We start from the raw sequence: 26,397 nt of genomic DNA, 5'->3' as shown, positions 1-26,397 counted from the left end.
AGACTAGAATGGACGATGTGGATTACCTTGTTGAAGACAACACAAGGGGTGATTTTGCTTATCACCGGGAATGGATGGAACCCATGGTAGGACCACTTTTGAAGATGGTCCTTATTAGTAATTATTTAGAAGGGTAGTCCAAGGTAGGATGGCACAATGACGGTGCAAGCTGGGAACAAAAAGCAAATGTTGGGAATGATTCTAGTAACTGGGGAGAAGCTCAACAGTAGAGAGTGATTCCACTGTTGGAATGGTTATAACATAACCGAAGAAACTGGGAGCAATCCCAATTGGTGCCAATGATAAAACCTAGAGCTTGGGCGTTCTCTCAAGAACTTGAGCATTTCCATATTCATCAAGGTTTTACCAACATCCGTGACAAGGATCCTGGCAACACAACATACTACCATGATGAATACCGGTGGAGGATGCAGATGCAAAGGAAGATAACACTTTCTCATATTTCACCTTAGCGAGGCCAAGGGGACAAAATCTAGATGATCGACTGAGAGACATTTAGAACTCTGCTTCTAATGTTCTCCTTGATGTGCTAGCGCAACCCATTTATTAAAATGGTTTGGTACCTAGAACATCAAGTAAAAGGTCATACTTTGGGAGCACAAGAATCCCTAAGGAATAACTATGGAAGTAAATCCTACGAAATCCTCATGGGGAAGTGGCCAACTTCCTCAATCAAGATACTAAAATAATAGATCTTCTGACTAGGTGTGTCGGCAAGAACATCAACCTTGTTGGGACCTACATAATAGATCTTGGAAAAGTCCAACCATCATATCTGCCTAAGACTCGGATCTGGTTGGTAACATGATATTCCAGACTCATCAAGTCTAGAAGGAAAAATGAAAGTTTGCAACCCAAATCGACGATATGGCGTTGCGACATTCCCGGGAAATGAACTACGTTAGCAAGCTCCAAAATGTGAGTTGGTTCTACTACAAACATGTGAACACGTTGTCCCAGACAAGCATGATCACATGGTAGTCTTACAAAACACTACCGAGTTCTGGTTGGGAACCATCATCGAGGATAATGGAATCTTGTACAAATCTGTCTAGTACCTTCAGGACTAGCACTTAGAACTTATTATCCTTGAACAAATCAATCAGTGGCTTGGTGTGCTAGGGATACATACAGAATGAAGATGATCAGTCTATCAGACCATAGAATACTTCGCACATACATGACTGACTTGGGATGATTCCAAAGGAAACTAAAACAATCTTTGTCGAACTCACGACGGCAACTTGCACTAAGTGCACGTGAACTAGAGGAAGTTACTCCTTTCAGCCAAACATATGCTTCATGAACAAAACATGAAGATAATTTTTATAAAAGTTTCCAATACCAGCTGGATGTTCAACACGAATCGTGGAGAAGATAGAAATGTTGATGATGTGCTCAATAACAATTCATTGAGGTTTCCATACAAGTGGAATTCCACAATTATGTGAACAAGGTGTTAGCATTGGTCAGACCTGAAAGATATAATGGTGTATGCTCGAGGAAACATCCACGAGTAAGACAACATTACGAATATCATTGGTTCTGATTTGATTTGACGATAGCCCATATTCAAATCAAAGATTGGATAAGATAATAGATCCAACAATTTACCACGAGGATCAATCAATGAAGATATCATATTTCTTCAACACACACGAACAAAGATACCCCTTTGGAGTGAACTGATTCGGACAAGCTTTTATCTTCCAACTCTCCAAGTTGTTGTTTAGCTTAACCAACTATCTTAGGGTATCCAACATAGATTCTTGGAGAAAGGGTGGTTCATAGAGATAAACCAACTTGATCACGAACTCAACATAGCGGTCAGGTGACAACCTGGTGATACTTCCGGGAAGATATCCAGAAAATCACGAACCACCGGTATGTTACTAAGCTCGAGAACAATCTTGCTTTTCAGGGCAAGACGATATGATCAAAGAGCGAGGGTTTGACACAATCCTAACCCATTGATCGAGGAGTGCACCTAAAATAAGAACTAGTTAGCACAATCAGTCTTAGAATGATGATTCAATATCCAACACCCTAAGAATGACGTTATTGTCCTTTAACTACCAAGCAACAAGGTTGCTGGGAGTATTGATTTCCCACATCATAGTTCACCTATCGGCATTCTGGTTGCAACAACATGGTAGCTGAGAAATGAATAATAAGGGCGAGAAGTATCAATGTATCACGAAGTCATAAGAGATTGTGCAATTCCCATGACATACTTGATATGGAAGAGGGAAACACTCCAAGGTAGAATAAAACAAAAGCTGGATTAGCAATTTGATCTGCGAAATTCAACTGCTTTGACCCAATCCTAGAAATGGATAAGGTACCAGAGTTTGTTTCACCTAGTCATTCCAGAATAGAATGGCTTGACGGACCACAAGAGTAATAGGCATCGATAAATGAATGCATGCATACCCTTGACTATCAATTTATAGACGGGGGTCAGAATACAACTAAGGAGGGACAACTCAAGGAACATATAACTTTCTAAGTTGTGGATGCATAGATTAGTATGTCGAACTAGGTTCAACAGGTTTCTTTCGAATAACCCATGCGAAGAAGGTAGAACTGGCAGAGTCACAACATAGAATCGAGAACTCGTCAAGAGCACTCTGGTTGTGATCTTTTGGCTCAAAATAACTTCTGCCAAGAATGGTTCATGGTATTTGGAAGAAGGAAATACCACAGACCTCGAGGAATATCACAAAGGTTAATAATAACCTAAAGGAACTAGCAACACTATCAACATGAAGTAGGGTGAATCTCGGGTTCAGAAACCCAGGAGTAGAAGGCCTACTAACTAAGTGGCATCACATGATGCTTTCACGATTGATGGCCAAAATCATCACACTAGGAACACAAAACATGGCTAGATTACTAGATGATCCCCTAAGACACCTAGGGTCATAATAATAGATCCAACATATATGTCAAGGCAATGGAGTACCTTAACTTGCTGACTAGTGTGGTTAATCTGACCAAGGGAACATCGGGAACGGAAGAAGAGATTTGCAAATGCACCAGACTATTTAGAAACCTGGAATGGCTTGGATAGCATAACGTCTGTAAATGCTCAAAGGATTTGAGACATCTTGTATAATGGTGGCATGACCACTTGATCATTATAGAATCAAGACTCCGAGACCAAATGTCAATACACGGAGATAGTAAGAACTGAACCGAGGCTTGAATTCACCAATCTTATAAATCTATAGATTAGTGACACGTGGTCCTGATAGAAAGAAGAGAACGCCTAGTTCCTTAACCCCGTAGGAAATTTAAGATGACTCGGATCAGAGGCTTGTGGCTCCCGATTGGTTTTTCATGGCTACAGAGGCTTGTGGCGGTGGAACTCTTGATCTAGGTTTATTTCTTGGGGTTTCTGTATTTATAGGAATTTCTAGCATTGAGAACAAGTCAGAGGTGTCCACGAGTCAATGACAAGACAGGGACACCCTCCCCGGGGGTAGGGCGCACCCTCCTATCTTGTGGTTGGCTCAGGACTCTTCTGGCCCAACTCTTCTGCTTCGAGGCTTCTTCCGGTCCATAAAAAATCACCGTAAATTTTCAGGTCATTTGGACTCCGTTTGGTATTCCTTTTGTGTAAAACTCAAAAACAAGGGAAAACAGAAACTGGCACCGGGCTCTAGGTTAATAGGTTAGTCCCAAAAATCATATAAAATATTATATAAATGCATATAAAACATCCAAGATAGATAACATAATAGCATGGAACAATCACAAATTATAGATACGTTGGAGACGTATCAAGCATCCCCAAGCTTAATTCCTGCTCGTCCTCGAGTAGGTAAATGATAAAAACAGTACTTCTGATGTGGAATGCTACCTAACATATTTATCAATGTAATCTTCTCTATTGTGGCAAGAATATTCAGATCCATAAGATTCAAAACAAAAGTTTAGTATTGACATAAAAATGACAATACTTCAAGCATACTAATAATGTAATCATGTCTTCTCAAAATAACATGGCCAAAGAAAGTTATCCCTATAAAATCATATAGTCTGGCTATGCTCCATCTTCATCACACAAAGAATTCAAATCATGCACAACCCTGATGACAAGCTAAGCAATTGTTTCATACTTTTGATGTTCCCAAACTTTTTCAACTTTCACGCAATACATGAGCGTGAGCCATGGACATAGCACTATAGGTGGAATAGAATATGGTGGTTGTGGAGAAGACAAAAGGAAGGAGATAGTCTCACATCAACTAGGCGTATCAATGGGCTATGGAGATGCCCATTAATAGATATCAATGTGAGTGAGTAGGGATTGCCATGCAAGGGATGCACTAGAGCTATAAGTTTATGAAAGCACAAAAAGAAACTAAGTGGGTGTGCATCCAGCTCGCTTGCTCACGAAGATCTAGGGCAATTTGAGGAAGCCCATCATTGGAATATACAAGCCAAGTTCTATAATGAAAAATTCCCACTAGTATATGAAAGTGACAACATAGGAGACTCTCTATCATGAAGATCATGGTGCTACTTTGAAGCACAAGTGTGGTAAAAGGATAGTAGCATTGCCCCTTCTCTCTTTTTCTCTCATTTTTTCGTTTTTTTCGTTTTTTGGGCCTTCTCCTTTTTGTGGCCTCTTTTTTGTTTTTATTTTTCGTCTGGAGTCTCATCCCGACTTGTGGGGGAATTATAGTCTCCATCATCCTTTCCTCACTGGGACAATGATCTAATAATGAAGATCATCACACTTTTATTTACTTACAACTCAAGAATTACAACTTGATACTTAGAACAAAATATGACTCTATACGAATGCCTCCGGCGGTGTACCGGGATGTGCAATGAATCAAGAGTGACATGTACGAAAGAATTATGAAAGGTGGCTATGCCACAAATAGGATGTCAACTACATGACCATGCAAAGCAGCATGACAATGATGAAGCGTGTCATAATAAATGGAATGGTGGAAAGTTGCATGGCAATATATCTCGGAATGGCTATGGAAATGCCATAATAGGTAGGAATCACTACAAAAGAAAGACACATCCGTGACATTTTGGGCCGAACGAAATTTTTTCTGTCATACTTATGACACATCTATGACGATAATTGTGACAAAACCCTGTATCATCATAGATGTGGTGGGCTCCTACTTCTATGACAAAAAATCATGACAGGAAATGGGCTTTTCGTCCTGGGCGGGCCGAAGATGCAGCTGCATGACATTCTTTGGGTCGTCCATGACGAAAAAAACCGTGGTAGAAGCGAGGGCGAGGAAAATATCGGGGAGTTCCCGGTTACGGTGGGTGGTCAGGGCCGAGCGATGCACGGAGGTTTGCGCGTTTCTCTCGTACACGCACACGCATGGGTGCGAGGCGTTGGGCTCTAACTGAACCCGAGATGCATTCGCCTACTGAACCCGAGCGATTGCACTACAGGCTACGTGTTACTGAACCCGAGCGTCGAATGATGGCTATTAACTGAACCCAATTGAGCGATTCCTTCGCTACTGCTGCTAACTGAAGCTGATTGATGCTGCCTCTGGATGAACAGTGAGCGTTGCTGGGGGGGTTTGGATGAACAGTGAGCGGTGGGGTGGATGAACAAGAGCCCGATCGATCGAGCCGGTTGGGGCTGGATGAACAGGACCCTGTGGAGGGCTGGATGAACAGGACGACCCCATGGAGGGCTAGATGAATAGTAGATGGTGGAGGGGTGGATGAACAGTAGCCCGTGGAGGGGTGGTTGAACAGGAGCCTGTGGAGAGGGCTAGTTGAACAATAGCGGGTGGAGTAGCGCGCGGTGGAGGCTGGATGAATAGGAGCCCATTAATGAACAGGAGCCCGTGGATGAACAGTCGCAGGTGGAGGCTGGAGGAGGTCGACGGTGGATGAACAGTAGCCCGTGAAGGCTGGAGGAGGTCGACGGTGGAGATGAACAGTATGTCGTGGAGTCCCGTTTTGCCGTACGCCACACCCCTCCCGATGAAAAGGATGTTGGAAATATGCCCTAGAGGCAATAATAAATTAGTTATTATTGTTGTATTTCCTTGTTCATGATAATCGTTTATTATCCATGCTATAATTGTATTGATAGGAAACTCAGATACATGTGTGGGTACATAGACAACACCATGTCCCTAGTAAGCCTCTAGTTGACTAGATTGTTGATCAATAGATGGTTACGGTTTTCTGACCATGGACATTGGATGTCATTGATAACAAGATCACATCATTAGGAGAATGATGTGATGGACAAGACCCAATCCTAAGCGTAGCACAAAAGATCGTGTAGTTCGTATGCTAAAGCTTTTCTAATGTCAAGTATCATTTCCTAAGACCATGAGATTGTGCAACTCCCGGATACCGTAGGAATGCTTTGAGTGTACCGAACGTCACAACGTAAGTGGGTGGCTATAAAGGTGCACTACAGGTATCTTCGAAAGTGTCTGTTGGGTTGGCACGAATCGAGACTGGGATTTGTCACTCCGGTTAACGGAGAGGTATCTCTGGGACCACTCAGTAGGACATCATCATAATGTGCACAATGTGACCAAGGGGTTGATCACGGGATGATGTGTTACAGAACGAGTAAAGAGACTTGCCGGTAACGAGATTGAACAAGGTATCGGCATATCGACGATCGAATCTCGGGCAAGTACAATACCGCAAGACAAAGGGAATTGTATACGAGATCAATTGAGTCCTTGACATCGTGGTTCATCCGATGAGATCATCGTGGAACATGTGGGAACCAACATGGGTATCCAGATCCCGTTGTTGGTTATTGACCGGAGAACGTCTCGGTCATGTCTGCATGATTCCCGAACCCGTAGGGTCTACACACTTAAGGTTCGATGACGCTAGGGTTATAAAGGAAGTTTGTATGTGGTTACCGAATGTTGCTCGGAGTCCCGGATGAGATTTCGGACGTCACGAGGAGTTCCGGAATGGTCTGGAGGTAAAGATTTATATATGGGAAGTCCTGTTTTGGTCACCGGAAAAGTTTCGGGTTTTATCGGTAACGTACCGGGACCATCGGGAGGGTCCCGACGGTCCACCAGGTGGGGCCACCATCCCCGGAGGGCTGCATGGGCCAAGTTTGGGAGGGGACCAGCCCCAGGTGGGCTGGTGCACCCCCACAAGGGCCCAAGGCACCTAGGGTTTGGGGGAGGGGGCGCACCCACCTAACTTGGCGGGCAAGTTTCCCCTCTCCCCCCCTTGGCCGCCACCCTAGATGGGATTGGGGCTGCCGCACCCCTTGGTGTGGAAACCCTAGAGGGGGCGCAACCCCCTCCCTCTCCCCTATATATAGTTGAGGTCTTGAGGGCTGCCAACACATGAGTTTTGATCTCTCCCTGGCGCAGCCCTACCTCTCTCCCTCCTCCTCTCCCGCGGTGCTTGGCGAAGCCCTGCAGGATTGTCACGCTCCTCCACCACCACCACGCTGTTGTGCTGCTGCTGGACGGAGTCTTCCTCAACCTCTCCCTCTCTCCTTGTTGGATCAAGGCGTGGGAGACGTCACCGGGCTGTACGTGTGTTGAACGCGAAGGTGCCGTCCATTCGGCACTAGGATCTCCGGTGATTTGGATCACGACGAGTACGACTCCTTCAACCCCGTTCTCTTGAACGCTTCCGCTTAGCGATCTACAAGGGTATGTAGATGCACTCTCCTTCCCCTCGTTGCTGGTTTCTCCATAGATAGATCTTGGTGACACGTAGGAAAATTTTGAATTTCTGCTACGTTCCCCAACAGTGGTATCAGAGCTAGGTCTATTGCGTAGATTCTTTGCACGAGTAGAACACAAAGTAGTTGTGGGCGTTGATTTTGTTCAATATGCTTACCGTTACTAGTCCAATCTTGTTTCGACGGTATTGTGGGATGAAGCGGCCCGGACCGACCTTACACGTACACTTCCGTGAGACAGGTTCCACCAACTGACATGCACTTGGTGCATAAGGTGGCTAGCGGGTGCCAGTCTCTCCCACTTTAGTCGGAACGGATTCGATGAAAAGGGTCCTTATGAAGGTAAATAGCAATTGGCATATCACGTTGTGGTTTTGCGTAGGTAAGAAACGTTCTTGCTAGAACCCATAGCAGCCACGTAAAACATGCAAACAACAATTAGAGGACGTCTAACTTGTTTTTGCAGGTATGCTATGTGATGTGATATGGCCAAGAAGAATGTGATGAATGATATGTGATGTATGAGATTGATCATGTTCTTGTAATAGGAATCACGACTTGCATGTCGATGAGTATGACAACCGGCAGGAGGCATACGAGTTGTGTTTATTTATTGTATGACGTGTGTGTCATTGAACAACACCATGTAATTACTTTACTTTATTGCTAACCCGTAGCCATAGTAGTAGAAGTAATTAGTTGGCGAGACAACTTCATGGAGACACGATGATGGAGATCATGGTGTCATGCCGGTGACGATGATGATCATGGAGCCCTGAAGATGGAGATCAAAAGGAGCAAAATGATATTGGCCATATCATGTCACTATTTTGATTGCATGTGATGTTTATCATGTTTCTACATCTTATTTTCTTAGAACGACGGTAGTAAATAAGATGATCCCTCATTAAAATTTCAAGAAACTGTTCCCCCTAACTGTGCACCGTTGCAAAAGTTCGTCGTTACGAAGCACCACGTGATGATCGGGTGTGATAGATTCTTACGTTCACATACAACGGGTGTAAGCCAGATTTACACACGTGAAACACTTAGGTTAACTTGACGAGCCTAGCATGTACAGACATGGCCTCGGAACACAAGAGACCGAAAGGTCGAGCATGAGTCGTATAGTAGATACGATTAACATGAAGATGTTCACCGATGATGACTAGTCCATCTCACGTGATGATCGGACACGGCCTAGTTGACTCGGATCATGTAATCACTTAGATGACTAGAGGGATGTCTATCTGAGTGGGAGTTCATTAGATGAACTTAATTATCCTGAACATAGTCAAAAGCCCTTTGCAAATTATGTCATAGCTCGCGTATTAGTTCTACTGTTTTAGATATGTTCCTAGAGAAAATATAGTTGAAAGTTGACAGTAGCGATTATGCGATCAGTAGAAAGCTTATGTCCTTAATGCACCGCTCAGTGTGCAGAACCCCAAAACGTCGTCTGTGGATGTTGCAAACATCGGACATACACGTTTTGATAACTACGTGATAGTTCGGTTAAACGGTTTAGAGTTGAGGCACCAAAGACATTTTCGAAACATCGCGGAACATATGCGATGTTTCGAGGGCTGAAATTGGGATTTTAGGCTCGTGCCCACGTCAAGAGGTATAAGACCTCTGACGATTTTCTTAGCCTGCACACTAAGGGAGAAAAGCTCAATCGTTGAGCTTGTGCTCAGATTGTCTGAGTGCAACAATCACTTGAATCGAGTGGGAGTTGATCTTCCAGATGAGATAGTGATGTTTCTCCAAAGTCATTGCCACCAAGCTGCTAGAGCTTCATGATGAACTATAACAAATCAGGGATAGATATGATGATCCTTGAGATATTCATGATGTTTGACACCGCGAAAGTAGAAATCAAGAAGGAGCATCAATTGTTGATGGTTAGTGAAACCACTAGTTTCAAGAAGGGCAAGGGCAAGAAGGGGCACTTCATGAAACAGCAAACAGTTGCTGCTCCAGTGAAGAAACCCAAGGTTGAACCCAAACCTGAGACTAAGTGCTTCTGTAATAAGGGGAACAGCCACTGGAGCAGAATTACCCTAGATACTTGGTAGATAAGAAGGCTGGCAAGGTCGATAGAAGTATATTGGATATACATTATGTTAATGTGTACTAGTACTCCTAGTAGCACCAGGGTATTAGATACCGGTTCGGTTTCTAAGTGTTAGTAACTCGAAATAAAAGCTACGAAATAAACAGAGACTAGCTAAAGGTGAGCTGACGATATGCGTTGGAAGTGTTTCCAAGGTTGATGTGATCAAGCATCGCACGCTCCCTCTACCATCGAGATTGGTGTTAAACCTAAATAATTGTTATTTGGTGTTTGCGTTGAGCATAGACATGATTGGATTATGTCTATCGCAATACGGTTATTCATTTAAGGAGAATAATGGTTACTCTGTTTATTTGAATAATACCTTCAATGGTCTTGCACCTAAAAAGGAATGGCTTATTGAATCTCGATCGTAGTGATACACATTTTCATGCCAAAAGATATAAGATAGTAATGATAGTACCACTTACTTGTGGCACTGCCATGTAAGTCATATTGGTGTAAAACGCATGAAGAAGCTCCATGTTGATGGGTCTTTGGACTCACTCGTTTTTGAAAAGTTTGAGACATGAAAACCATGTCTATTTGTGTATAGGCATGAAGAAACTCCATGCAGATGGATCGTTTGGACTCACTTGATTTTGAATCACTTGAGATATGCAAATCATACCACATAGGCAAGATGACTGAAAAACCTCATTTTCAGTAAGATGGAACAAGATAGCAACTTGTTTGAAGTAACACACTTTGATGTGTGCAGTCCAATGAGTGTTGAGGCATGCAGTGAATATCGTTATGTTCTTACTTCACGGATGATTTAAGTAGATACTGAGTATATTTACTTGATGAAACACAAGTCTGAATTATTGAATGGTTCAAGTAATTTCAGAGTGAAGTTGAAGATCATTGTGACAAGAGGATAAAATGTCTATGATATGATCATAGAGATGAGTATCTGAGTTACGAGCTTTGGCACGCAATTAAGACATTGTGGAAATTGTTTCACAATTAATACCGCCTGGAACACCATAGTGTGATGGTGTGTCCGAACATCATAGTTGCACCCTATTGGATATGGTGCGTACCATGATGTCTCTTATCGAATTACCACTATCGTTCATGGGTTAGGCATTAGAGACAACCGCACTCACTTTAATAGGGCACCACGTAATTCCGTTGAGACGACACCGTTTGAACTATGGTTTCGAGAAACCTAAGTTGTCGTTTCTTAAAAGTTTGGGGCTGCGACGCTTATGTGAAAAAGTTTCATCGTGATAAGCTCGAACCCAAAACGGATAAATACATCTTCATATGATACCCAAAATGGTTGGGTATACCTCCTATCTCAGATCCGGAAGCAAAAGTAATTATTTCTAGAAACGGGTCCTTTCTCGAGGAAAAGTTTCTCTCGAAAGAATTGAGTGGGAGGATGGTGGAGACTTGATGAGGTTATTGAACCGTCACTTCAACTAGTGTGTAGAAGGGCACATGAAGTTGTTCCTGTGGCGCCTACACCAATTGAAGTAGAAGCTTATGATAGTGATCATGAAGTTTTGGATCAAGTCACTACCGTACCTTGTAGGGTGACAAGGATGCGTACTACTTCAGAGTGGTACGCAATCCTGTCTCAGAGGTGATAGTAATAGACAACAATGAACCTACAAGCTATGGAGAAGCGATGGTGGGCCCGAATTTCGATGAATGGCTCGAGGCCATAAAATCCAAGAAAGGATCCATGACTTTGGAAGAAATACTGATGGTCGTAAGGCCATTGGGTACAGATGGATTTTAAAAGGAAGACATACAATGATGGTAAGAATCACCATTAAGAAAGCTCGACTTGTCGTTAAGATGTTTTCCGACAAGTTCAAGGAGTTGACTACGATGAGGCTTTCTCACTCGTCGATGCTAAGAGTCTGTTGGAATTGGATTAGCAGTTACTGCATTATTTATGAAATCTTGTAGATAGAATGTCAAAACATTGTTTCCTCGACAGTTTTCTTGAGGAAAGGTTGTATGATACAACCAGAAGGTTTTGACAATCCTGAAGAACGCTATAAAAATATGCAAAACTCCAGCAATCCTTCTAAGGACTGGAGTAAGCATCTCGGAGTTGGAATGTACGCTTTGATGAGATGATCAAAGATTTTGGGTTTATACAAAAGTTTATGAGAAACTTGTATTTCCAAAGAAGTGAGTGGGAGCGCTATAGAATTTCTAATGAGTATATGTTGTTGACATATTGTTGATCAGAAATGATGTAGAATTTCTGGAAAGCATATAGGGTTATTTGAAAAAATATTTTTCAATGGAGAACCTGGATTAAGCTACTTGAACATTGAGCATCAAGATCTATGAGGATAGATCAAAATGGTACTTTCAAATGAGCACATACCTTGACATGATCTTGAAGGTGTTCAAGATGGATCAGTCAAAGAAGGAGTTCTTGCCTGAGTTGTAAGGTATGAAGTTAAGAGTTAAAGCTCGACCACGACAGAAGAGAGAGAAAGGACGAAGGTCGTCCCCTATGCTTCAGACGTGGGCTCTATAGTATGCTATGCTGTGTACCGCACCGGAAGTGTGCCTTGCCATGAGTCATTCAAGGGGTATAAGAATGATCCAGGAATAGATCATTGGACAGCGGTCAAAATTGTCCTTGGAGTAAATAAAGGACATGTTTCTCGATTATGGAGGTGATAAAGAGTTCGGCGTAAAGGGTTACGTCGATGCAAGCTTTAACACCTATCCGAATGACTCTGAGTAGCAAACCGGATACGTATAGTGGAGCAACCATTTGGAATAGCTTCAAGTGGAGCATGGAAGCAGCATTTACAATATGACATAGAGAATTGCGAAGTACATACGGATCTGAATGTTGTAGACCCGTTGACTAAAAACCTCTCTCACAAGCAAAACATGATCAAACCCCAGAACTCATTGAGTCTCAATCACATGGTGATGTGAACTAGTTTAGTAACACTAGTAAACTCTTTGGATGTTGGTCACATGGTGATGTGACCTATCAGTGTTAATCACATGGCGATGTGAACTAGATTATTGAGTCTAGTGCAAGTGGGAGACTGTTGGAAATATGCCCTAGAGGCAATAATAAATTAGTTATTATTATTATATTTCCTTGTTCATGATAATCGTTTATTATCCATGCTATAATTGTATTGATAGGAAACTCAGATACATGTGTGGGTACATAGACAACACCATATCCCTAGTAAGCCTCTAGTTGACTAGCTCGTTGATCAATAGATGGTTACGATTTCCTGACCATGGACATTGGATGTCGTTGATAACGGGATCACATCATTAGGAGAATGATGTGATGGACAAGACCCAATCCTAAGCGTAGCACAAAAGATCGTGTAGTTTGTATGCTAAAGCTTTTCTAATGTCAAGTATCATTTCCTAAGACCATGAGATTGTGCAACTCTCGGATACCGTAGGAATGCTTTGGGTGTACCAAACGTCACAACGTAAGTGGGTGGCTATAAAGGTGCACTACAGGTATCTCCGAAAGTGTCTGTTGGGTTGGCACGAATCGAGACTGGGATTTGTCACTCCGGTTAACGGAGAGGTATCTCTGGGCCCACTCGGTAGGACATCATCATAATGTGCACAATGTGACCAAGGGGTTGATCACGGGATGATGTGTTACGGAACGAGTAAAGAGACTTGCTGGTAACAAGATTGAACAAGGTATCGGCATACCGACAATCGAATCTCGGGCAAGTACAATACCGCAAGACAAAGGGAATTGTATACGGGATCAATTGAGTCCTTGACATCATGGTTCATCCGATGAGATCATCGTGGAACATGTGGGAGCCAACATGGGTATCCAGTTCCCGCTGTTGGTTATTGACCGGAGAACGTCTCGGTCATGTCTGCATGATTCCCGAACCCGTAGGGTCTACACACTTAAGGTTTGATGACGCTAGGGTTATAAAGGAAGTTTGTATGTGGTTACCGAATGTTGTTCGGAGTCCCGGATGAGATCCCAGACGTTACGAGGAGTTCCGGAATGGTCCGGAGGTAAAGATTTATATATGGGAAGTCATGTTTTGGTCACCGGAAAAGTTTTGGGTTTTATCGGTAACGTACCGGGACCACCGGGAGGGTCCCGGGGGTCCACCAAGTGGGGCCACCATCCCCGGAGGGCTGCATGGGCCAAGTGTGGGAGGGGACCAGCCCCAGGTGGGCTGGTGCACCCCCCCCCCCACAAGGGCCCAAGGCGCCTAGGGTTTGGGGGAGGGGCGCACCCACCTAACTTGGGGGGCAAGTTTCCCCTCTCCCCCCCTTGGCCGCCACCCTAGATGGGATTGGGGCTGCCGCACCCCTTGGGGTGGAAACCCTAGAGGGGGTGCAACACCCTCCCTCTCCCCTATATATAGTTGAGGTCTTGAGGGCTGCCAACACATGAGTTTTGACCTCTCCCTGGCGCAGCTCTACCTCTCTCCCTCCTCCTCTCCCGCGGTTCTTGGCGAAGCCCTGCAGGATTGCCACGCTCCTCCACCACCACCACGCCGTTGTGCTGCTGCTGGACAGAGTCTTCCTCAACCTCTTCCTCTCTCCTTGCTGGATCAAGGCGTGGGAGACGTCACCGGGCTGTACGTGTGTTGAACACGGAGGTGCCATCCGTTCGGCACTAGGATCTCCGGTGATTTGGATCACGACGAGTACGACTCCTTCAACCCCGTTCTCTTGAATGCTTCCGCTTCGCGATCTACAAGGGTATGTAGATGCACTCTCCTTCCCCTCGTTGCTGGTTTCTCCATAGATAGATCTTTGTGACACGTAGGAATTTTTGAATTTCTGCTACGTTCCCCAACAAAGGACCCCCCTTTCGATCGTAGCTCTCCAACACAAGTCCGTTTCCTCCGTTTTGCGGTACGCCACACCCCTCCCGATCAACAGGACCCCGTTTCGACCATAGGAGGTCCAACACAAGTCCGTTTCCTCCGTTTTGCGGTACGCCAGACCCCCTCCCGATGAACAGGATCCTGTTTCGAACGTGGCCAGCTGAACACAAGGCCGTTTCCTCCATTGTGCGGTACGCCAAGCCTTGTTTCCATCGGCTGTCCCGTCCAAGCCCTCCCGATGAACACGACGACGCATTCCGTTTCGACCCAGCCGGTTGGCTCCCCATGAACACGACGACGATGTTGTTTCTCCGTTCCGACCCAGCCATGTACACGAGCCCTGGCCGTACGTATGCGCGAGTAGGCGTTCGAGACCCCACCCGTATGTACGTACGTGGCCGTATTTTCTTTCTTGCACCCTGGACGATGTACATACGTGTACATGCTACGTGCACGCCTCTAGTAAGACATGTGCGCGCCTCTACTACGACACGTGCACGCCTCTACATCGACCAGTATTTACATACATGTTCGCGACCAGAATGACAACGCTACGTACGCTTCGACCAGGTGGGTCCCGACTATCAGGCACTACCTTGCGTGCGAAGATGTAGCTGGTGGGTCCCAACAGTCAGGAGGCGAATCATTGTTTTTGCCCGTAATATGGACGCACTTCCTTGCGTGCGAAGATGTAGCTGGTAGGTCCCAGCAGTCAGGGGGGAAACTTTTTTTTTCACAAAAGCGACCCGTCCAGTGGGTCCCTGCTGTCAGGTGGAGGTATCATTATTTTCCACGTAATAAGGAGGCACTTCCTTGCTGCGACCATGGACCCAGCTGTCAACCTCTCCACGTATAGTCCACGTCCGATGGAAGTCGTTCCTTGACCATGTTGACCACGCCACACCGAAAGCACCAGGGCGGTGGACGACGGTGAGGCCTAGGTAGGGGACGACACGGAGCCGGGGAAGACGCGGGAGTGGATGCCCACGGGTAGAGGAGTATGAGGGTTCACTGGTTTGGCTGTGGTGTGAGGCTGCCGTCGCCGCAGAATAATAGGGGGTGTGGGTGAGTAGAGGGATAGCCTGGCCAGCGGTGGAAGTAGTAGGGGCGGTGAGGCCTCCACGGCATCACAGCCGGCCACGGGAGGCAGGAGCACGCGGCACGAGCGACGCTGGTTTGGGCGGTTGGAGCAAGAATACCAGAGGTTGAAGAAGCACTACGGCCGTTGGATGGACATCGTACTGTCACTGGAGCTAGAATCGTTCATATTGACTAAGTTGACAAAGCCCTCCATCCCCGTCAACTTAGTAGGTCCACAAGTCAGCCTCCCACTAAGGTGGGTCCCAGCTAGCAAGGGGACTATTCATTTTTTTGTGCGTAATAAGGAGGAACTTCCGGTGGGTCTGAGCTAACAGCGGGGGGAACATTTTTTCACGAAATATGGTGACCCGTCCGGTGGGTCCCAACAATCAGGGGGGAAACGTTTTTTTCATGAAATACGGTGGCCCGTCCAGTGGGTCCCTGTTGTCAGGTGGAGGAATAATTATTTTGCGCGTAATAAGGAGGCACTTTTTTGCGGCTTACATGGACCCAGCTATCAGCCTCTCCACGTACAGTACTCTTCTGATGGAAGTCGGTTGTTGACCACATTGACCATGCCGCGCTGAGAACACCAGGGCGGTGGACTACGCCGAGGCCTAGGAAGGGGACGACGCGGAGCCGATGAAGACGTGGAGCCGGGAAAGATGCGGCAGTGGATGCCCACGCGGAGAGGAGTACGAGGGTTCACTGGTTCGGCTGCAGTGTGAGGCTGCCGTCGATGTAGGACCTGGCTAGCGGTGGGAGTAGTAGGGGCCGGCGAGGCCTCAACGGCAGCACAAGTAGCCACTGGAGGCAAGAGCAGGCGGTCTCGTCGGTGCTGGTTTGGGCGGCTGGTGCAAGAAGAGCAGTGATTGAAGAAGCAGCAGGACCGTTCGATTCAAATCCAACGGTTACTGCTGCTAGAATAGTTTGTTGACTAAGTTGACAAGCCATGCGTACGCGTCAACTTAGTAGGCCCACAGGTCAGCCTCCCAACCGATGCACCCCAGATGTTAGTGGGAGGAATCATTTTTTCGCGTAATAAGGAGGCAGTTGATTGCGTGCGGCCAGGCCAGCGGAGGGAGTAGGGTGGGCTGAGGAAGCCTGCGTGGCATCACAGCAGGCCACAAGAGGAGGGAGCAGGCAGTCCCGCCGGTGCTAGTTTAGGCGGCTAGAGCAGGAAGATCAGAGATTGAAGAAGCACGTCGGCCATTGGATGGACATCCAACAGTAACTGATGCTAAAATCGTGTGTTGACTGACAAAGCCTTGCGTAAACAAGTCAGCCTCAAAATCTGTGGCGTGTACAACCCATTTGCTATTATTTTTATAATTTTTACTCATTTTCCAATTCATATGGAATTTATTGCAGCCCGTTTTCCATTTTTAGAATTGCTGCCCATTTTCTGGTCAGTACCAGGGTTAAAAAAAATTAACTAAATATGTGCAAAATTTCGAAAATTCGCAAATTTTTGCTGGTGAACAAAATATTCTTAATCCAAAAATTAGTAGCCATACTAAAACAAATTTAAAAATAAATTAGTACTATGTCATGTTAAATCCTATGAAATACTATCAGTGAAGAACAAAAACAAAAAAAGAAACAAATATCCCATTTGCTATAAATTTTTTTGGAATTTTCAACCCCTTTGATATTACTTTTAACAGACACTGACCATACTCTTTGGCCAAGCCGGAATGCATCCCTCCTCGTCTTGAAAGATTTGCAGCCCAGTAAGTCGGAGAAAACAAATAGGCCTAGCTTGGGTATTCTTCAAAAAGAAATACTGGGCTACCTAATTTCCCAAATAAAAAACTGTTGGGCTGGTCATGTTGTTAGACGGGCCACAAAGACCACACAACCCAGTTTATAGCCTGCTCCTCCGAATTACTACTTAAAAAAAGTTGTGCAATTCTGTTGTTAATTCACTATAAGTTGAAATTGATGTGGGTCCCAGATATCAGCAGGGTGGATTAGAGTAAAAAAACGAGGGGTGCATCTGAGTAGTAAAAGAGGCGCTTGCTTGTGTTCGAGAGTGGACCTGGTGGGTCCGTACTGTCATACTCAAAACTACAGTCCTCTCCCGATTCACTATGTTGATAGGGACCGTTTCGAAAAAAACTATGTTGACAGGGCCGGACGGAGGCGCCGCGACGAGCGCACCAAGGCGGAGGATAAAGTGTTGTCGCCAATGCGCTGGGCTGGGTTCGACATTCTTATTGAAAAATAAAAATGGACCGGAACTATTTAGCTAGCAACTATTTACGACGTTTACTACGATTTACATGGGTCCGTTGGTTCCAGTAAGAAAATGCTGGGAGAAAGAAGACTGGTCGCTATCTTTGCCAAAGAATAATATCGACTAAATGTAACGACACTATCATAGGAAATAATATGCTCCTGTTAAATCGTGAATTTAAAGAACTGGTGCATGAGCATTTAGCTTTATTAATTTATTTACTTATTTATCTTTAGGGGACCATGAGCATGCACCTGGGCCAGATTCATGTGAGAGCCTCCCTTCCAGTTAATTATGGGCTCCTCTATTGGGCCTTCATCAGTGGGTTGCATGTTATCAACAAGTGGAAAATGTGTTCCATACGAAAAGTAGTATGTGCTACGTACGGTACGGGTCACCAAAGGATCAAACCGTGCAACGATTTCCAAAATATTGTGTTTGTCGTTCTAACAACACATTTATTCAACTAACAGACGAAATATACTACTGATTGTACATTGAAAATAGCAGCAACAACAACCAGGGCTGGGGGTGCAACAGAAGCAGTAAGTAGGCCAGAAGAATGAAGATGCAACTCTCTCTTCCAAGCCAAACTTTAGCCATTATTACAAAAGGGCTACCAAAAAAGAACAAGTGTATGCATCAAACTAAATAAATATCCTACTACGCCAAGTGTACGCATCTAACTAACTGCCTCAGTTAGACGTTACTATTTATTAAGCTGTGCAGATTGGCTGACGGCTTGAACCAGATGGGTGCCTGACGGGGGAAACTCCAGCCAGCAAGTCAAAGTCTGATACTTCCGACCCTTTCTCCTACTTTGGGCTGCAGAGCGTGGCGGCACATATCAGGGTATGGTGCATGCAGGGACGCATGGTACCCTGTGTACACACAGTTTTGCCTAATGAACGAAACTGTGTTGCCATCATGATCCTTGCCGTTGGTTATCTCCTAGTTAATCGGATAATTCAGTCTGAGAAACAGAGAGCGTGTACCAAGGCTACTTACCAGCCTCCAGTCAAAAATTCCTGAAGGCTCAGAGAAGCTGGGATCCTGCTCAAAGACCTTGCAGTGACTGTGATTGTATTCCGCAAAACAACAAGTCCGGTACGTGCGAACGATCATCAATCGTTCGTCGTCGTCTGGTCGAGCCAGGAACCACCTACAACTGCCATGCCGCTTTTCTTTGAAAGGTTCTGGGATTAGGAAGGGTAAGGACACCTGGCGGCCTACAACATCATATCAAGTTGGAGTCAAATAAAAAAAGGGCTCTTGATGTAGTCAATCTTAAGAACAACATGTTATGAGCATGAAATTTTTTCAGTAAATATTGACAGCAATATAAGCAAGCCATCATGATATCATAGGAAAGTAACATACTACAGTAACAGCCGTTTGTAGCGATGACTGGAGTAGGCCAGCAATACGTCCAGCCATAGAAGGAGTCGACAGCGTAAATGAAGCCCTTGTGTTCAATGGCATCAGAGAACCATGGAGGATGTATGATCCTGCGATGGACGTGCAGATTTATTCACTTACCGCAGTGACCTGTCAGATAGGCGAGACCGCGGTTGAAGAATGCAATTAGCCTGAAGTCTTTATAATTCGGAGATCTTGTGGGCACTTGGCAGATTACAACCTTGAGCAAATCAAACTTGGTATCATGTTGGCTACTGTAAGATTCTGAGTATTCTGGGCTGTGGTGCCAAAGTAGTGCAGTGTTAATCAAAGGAAGGGGGATCAATCGCCAGGTGTACACCTCCACGAGCATCCAGCTGTCGCGACCATCGACCAGCACCATCCAAGACGTGTTCATGCCGACCCAATACATACCATTAATGTAGTTGAGGGTGACGGGGATCGGATCGCAGTCAACGGGATTGATGCTCACTAACCTACGATCGTTGTGCTGCGTGACACGCTGTTTCTGAAGATCAGGCGGCACCAGCAAGCAAGGAGCTGGCTTAAAAAGCTCCGGACGGAGGGATTTGAGTAAATGGTACAGCCCCGACGAGCACGCGGCGAGCGACATGGTACTGAGATTGTCCACACGTGAAACAATGAGATTGATTACCTTTGTGGGGAGCGAATTCCAGCCACTCTTTCAGCGGACGCTGCTCAGTTCTGCCATTGTTAGTGCTTGGGTTTCGGACGAGGGAGGGAGGCGCCTTAGCGGGGATGGAAGATTGGACGAGGGGGGAGGCGCCTAGGCCCTCCACTATGTGCTCTGTGCTAAAGTTCTGAAAAGTATCCCACGTACATATCCATGCCAAATGAGAGAAATTTAGCACCCCTCCCACAGCATGGAGGATTTGGCATCTCCAACTTGACCCCACATATGTATAAACTAGTAATAGATCAGCCCAAGCCTATGTCTCCGGCTGTTGCTTTGCTTGAGAAAGTACAGTGACAAGCTTAGTTTATTGCCTCAAAGAATGTGGCACCGGAGCAAGTAGAGGCATCGATGCCCTGAATATTTTGTTTGGCATCGGCTGGGCAACATAGGGCACCGGTGCCAAATATGTAAAAAATGAATTTGGCACCGCTTTTGGCCTACATAGATGGAGAAGCGAATATGTGCTGCGGGAAGTGGACAGTTGATGATGACTACAGCACGCCGCTTGACTTACGAGACACGTACCAGCAGTGTAGGGTCATATCAAAGTCAGACAACTTGCTTGAGTGATCACAGTACTGGTACTCCCTATAGTACCTACTCTTGAGTAGAGTAGTAGTGAAGTAGGACTCTGCTCTACTACTAGCACTGGAGGAGTAGTATATTCTAATCTAAAATAGTTACAAACTTCAATGCCCGGGCATGGAACGACTACGAACCGCCATCGGTGCTAATTCCAATCCCCAACAAACGTTCGCTGGGAGACATGGAAGTTGCAAACGCTCACGACGCAGTTACAGTACGTGTGTAAGGGTGGCGGTTTTTTCAAATACTATGGCTTAAAAACAGGCCACCGTCGGATGGAAATCTGATGGTTACGTGGGATTCGCCAGGACTGAGCTCGTGCCGAACAATCGCCAGATATCATTACTAAAAAAAGGTTAAAACACCCGGGGCTATAACTTGCACCGGCTGACCACTAACAATGATACTAACATAGTTGTAAAATGGTCAAAGACCGTGTCTACGTGGTGTTTGGAATTATATGAAAAAAATTAGCAAGATGCCCGTGCATTGCACGGCACATCATCATCACCAACTCGGTTTTTTCTCTACTCCTACTCCTATAAAAGACTCAGTTGGTGATGATGGAGGTGAGGAGGCGTGTTCGGCCGGGCGTGCAACGGACAGGCGCAGTACTATTCGATTTGTTATAAAAAACAAAGAAGAGTAGTAGAGATAGAGATAAGAGTAGAGATAGAGACTGAGGAGCACCATCTACTGCTTCGTGTGCTACTCCTGCGCTCCATTCGGCGGCCGCAACGTCCCCTACAGCCACTCCCTCCTGCGCTCCATTTGGCGGGTGCTGTTGAAATTTGGGGAGCGCACTCTTGCGACTGCTGGCAGCCACGACTTCACCAACGATGACTTCTTCCCCGACCTCGGCAACCTCTTCCTCAACGACATGGGCGACAATCTCAATGCTAACGGTGCTGCTCCCGTTGCACCGTATGTGTTTCTGTCCTTCCTGTTCGAAATCATGGTAGAATTCATGTTTCTACTTTGTATCCTACTACTTCCTCCATTCCTAAATATTTGTCTTTCTAGAGATTTCAACAAGTGACTACATACAGAGCAATATGAGTGAATCTACTCTCTAAAATATGTCTATATACATCCGTATGTGGTAGTCCATTTGAAATCTCTAAAAAGACAAATATTTAGGAATGGATGGAGTAGATTCTATCTGTTCATCTACTATGCTAGTCCACATGATTAGTTTAATCTCTTTTATAGCCGTCATGATTTATTTTGTGCTTATTTGGATTAAATCTCGTAGTAACTTGCTCATATTTTCAATTGGCGCAACATCCCCTACAACCACTCTCGTTTCATGGATGGCCTGGTCAATGCTTCCAAGGAGCCCTTCGTCTACTGCTATGAGTGCCTGATGCCGTTTTGGGGCTCACCGGCGGACATCATGCATCACCTCACGGATGCGTGCAGCGATCACTACTGGCCCTTGGAGGAGAACATCAAGTATGAGACGTGCTACCCGTTCACCATACCGGAGTCGCTGGAGGATCACTGTCGCCTGCTAGTCTTGGAGGAGGACGGAAGCGTCTTCCTGTTGATCTTGGGCATCATCGAGGCCCGTGCAGGCCACCGCCCTGTCTCTATAGTGTGCGTCAGGGGCGACGCCGCTGACGCTGACACTGACACGAGGCCGATGTACGGGTGCGTGCTCACTGATACTACCCCTCCGAGTTATGTGGGCGGCGACACCAGCTACATCAAACTGACTTGGACTCTGCCGAGCTGGGACCTTCCCGCTGATGTGGACATGGAAAACGCATGGTATGATTTACCCCCCAACGCTGTGCACGGGGACTCCAAGGAGGTTCACTTGGACATACGCATTATCAAGTTAAATGTTGATCATTAGTCTTCGCTCAGTGTAATCCGCTGTCTAAGCATGTGGAGACTTCCATGCATGATCTTGCTCTATTGGAGTATCGGGCATGAATAAAAGCATATCCGTTTATGGTTTAGTCTAGAATCTTCCTTGTATGAGTTTTTACCACAGTACTGGTGAAAGACTTACTATGAACCATTTCTTACATCTCCTCTGCCCCTTCCAAGTCATCCTGATTTAATCCCTCCATCTAGGTGTTTAAGGGCATGGTTAATACTTAATAGTATAGCCAACTGTTGACTATAAGAAAGTGCCATGTCATCTGTAGCCAACACGTATAGCAATTGATAATCAAAAACTAATTCTTAAAGATCATTTCTTGCAAAGCACAATAAGTGTTATTTCTTCACAAGTTTTGGATGCAGGTTGAACAGTTGAACGCTTTTGTTTGCAAAAGATACCTTTTTATCTATTTCACCTGGACGTTTGTGAGCTCCAGAGATGAAATAATATCCGAAGAAACCTATCGATACCCGTTACACATGAGATGAACCCCACATCCTTTGTCCAAATAAACAACTCCCCGATCAATGCATTTCACTCTTCCGTGCAACGCACGGGCACCTTACTATTATAGATTAGTACGACGAAAAATTGAACTAACATTATATGTAGTAAAATAAATGCTGATGCATGTCACCTAAAATTATATCATTGAAAACTATGTTCAAATATGAATCCAACGATATAATTTTTGTTGACATGCACTAACATTTTGTCAGTTAAATCTTCAGTCAAATTCAATGGGGGACTAATAAACCACGACCGATTTGGTACAAGTGTAGAGGGCGGCGCTGTATGGGAGTCTCACCCTGCTTGTGGCATGGTAGTAAAGCCGTCATATCACAAAACCCAACCACTGCCAGTAATAAGTGGCCTGGTAAAACAAACGGACAAGCAACCATCACATCCCTCCGTCTTTTTTGCATTTCATCTCTCTGCATTTACTTTCTCCGGTTCATCTCGCACACTCGATCTGTAGCTACTACTCCTAGTATCCCTAGCTACTACTCCTAGGGCCAGTTCTTTTGGTGGCTTAAAAAATAAGCCGTCTCTTCCCCAGCTTTTCCCATAAGACTAGTCATAGTGGAGAGTAACATTAAGGCGCCTCACTCATTTATTTGGGCTTCTAAACTACTACTAGTACCTCCGTCCTGGTTTATTCGTCACCATTGTAATTTGTGGTAAATTTTGACCACAGATTTAACTGATAAAATGTTAGTGCATGTGACATGCACAAACATTTCATTAGTTAAATTTATGATCAAAATTTGACACAGATTACAATGGGGACCAATAAACCAAGACGGAGCTAGTAGTAATGGGATTACTACTAATCTAGAAGCCTAAACGAACTGGCCCCTGGTACTCCTACTAGTAGTACTAGTACTCAAGTTGGAATTCTAATTGCACGGCACAACTTGTTAGGCAAAAAATTCGATAAAGGGTGTAGGAAGTGGTTTGGGAATTTGCATGCCTTTCCGACCAGTGAGATACTCTGTACAAAGTACGACAGAGAAATAACCACAGAGAAGGAAGCTAAAAGTAAACAATCAAGCGAACATTTTTGCATTTTTTTTGTATTGAATCGTTTCACAAGCTTGACTAGTGTTGTTTTTCTACTTTTACAAAAACCGCATCATAATGTTAAAACATGCATTTGCACGTACATAAGTAATAGTAGTACTCCCTCCATCTAGGTGTATAAAGTCTTCCCTCTTTCTTGGTCATGGTGCACAACCAAAGATGACTTATTCACCTGGACGGAGGGAGTAGCACAGTCTGCAAGCATATATAGAGAGAGACGTGTAGTGTGATAGTATATAGTAGTAAAGTTTGTGCCATATGCACCTACTTACAAAATGCATACAGATACACAAGGTTTCCAAACTTTCCCTCTTACATACTTAATTAAGGACGCTAATAATTCCCGAACGTTCGGGATTTATCATTTGCGTCATAAAACTAATGAGATCACCTTGCGAAACTAAATTATACTCCTACTAAAAGCCACGGCGTTCGCAGGAGCGCTTGCGGCGCGCCACGAGTGCCCTGGTGCGCGGCCGTTTCCCAGCGCGCTGACACAACGCCTCTTCCTCAGCCTCGCAACTCACGAGGTGCTGATTGGTGGCTTGCCGGTGGGCGAGCGCGATCTCACCGGTGTGGTGATCTGGCGCCAGCAGGTACTCCTCCTCAACGGAAGCGTGCACCCGGTCCACGTACCGCCAAGCGTTGATGAGGCGCTTGGGCCCTACTGCACTCAGGGCTTTGGCGCGGGCGTCCTCCGCCACCCTCACGGCCCTTGCACGAGCTTTCTGGCAAAGAGCCAATTGCCTAACTCTCTCAGACGCGATATAGACCTGCCAGGCAGCTTGCCCCGTGGCGCGCTTCTCTTCCTCGGCCTTCTTCTCTGCCTCTATTTTGGCGTGCTCTGTCGGTAGCAAAGCCTCCCACATGGTGACATCCATTTCTTTCCAAAGCTCCTCAAGGCTGGGAGGGCTCGGCGGGCGGTGCGGCGTTCCCCTCGTAGCAGGGAGCCGACGCATCCTCTAACGCGCGTGTTGGCGAGATTGGGAATGCCGATGCTTCCTCCTTGATGCGTCACGGCGAGGAGTGGAACGCCAACGCATCCTCCTCAACTAGTGGCGGCGAGGAACGGAACGGTGACACGTGACCGTCCAGGTGGTGCAGCATGGGGTGCCTAGGGCTTGGGAGGGGCGATGCCATGGTGGTCGACGTGAGAGGGAGGGGCAGGAGATAGCGATGAATGTGAGCGTTCTTCTGAATGCCGGGGGAGGTGCAGTATTTATAGCGAGCAATGGCACACCTACGTAAGATATGGACTCAGCTGCACTGACTTAACTGCAGGTCCAGTTGCGTCACTGACATGTGGGCCAGACCTCTGTTGGGCCCATATGTCAGTGACCCAATGCACTTGCAGTTAACTAACTGAAGCAGCATCCCGGAAGATATGTTGCGTGATTAACGTAACAGCTACCTGGGCATATTTGTTGGATTAAATTACAGGGAAGGGAAGGGGTGGAAATATTGCTGGTCACAACGGATTGGACGAGCGCGGGGGGAGGAGAGTCATGCATGCAGATTTTTTCCACACGGGGTGGAGTGGTGGGACCGCCGGAGGGAGAAGGAGATTCTGGCAGGCATATTGTTTCCACACATGGAGAGGAAAACATACACGCCCCACACATGTTCATATTTCAAGGTTCGCTAAATTATTGCATGCGATGATTAAGGCTGGCCATAATGGTGGTACCTTAGCTGGTATCATGCACACGGGAATATCAAACATGCTGATGTGGCAAATAATTAAAGAAGAGAGGGGGTTAGAATAACTAGTGTTCATGCATGCATTGGTAAACACATTTTTGTGAAGAACGACGGCATTAGTTGAGTACTTTTGCAGACTACGAAAACTATTCCACCGCCACTATCTTGCTAAGAGTAGGTGAAAATTTTGAATCGAGCCCTTTAAACTAGAAGGGAGGTAGTAGTACTCTAATAGCTAACCTTGTTGTGATGACAAGATAGGACATGGCACGCACCTGGACAGAGGAACTAGTCTGCATTGTGCATTTAAGTTTTGTCTGAAGTCAATGTACCTCTACTTTGACAAAACTTATAGAAAAATGTATCAACATTCACAATGTCAAATCAATTTATACTCGTTATAAAACGTAGTTCTTATACTCATTATAATATGTATTGTAGATATTGATATTTTTAGTATAAATTTGGTCAAACACTTTGGAAATGGTTGACAGAAGTAAAAAGGACCAGAGGGAGTATCATGCATGCGGAGTAGGCAA

The sequence above is a fragment of the Triticum dicoccoides genome, chromosome 7B (genome assembly GCF_002162155.2).
Source record: "Triticum dicoccoides isolate Atlit2015 ecotype Zavitan chromosome 7B, WEW_v2.0, whole genome shotgun sequence".
NCBI classification, from domain to species: Eukaryota; Viridiplantae; Streptophyta; class Magnoliopsida; order Poales; family Poaceae; genus Triticum; species Triticum dicoccoides.
This window is presented reverse-complemented; position numbering follows the sequence as displayed.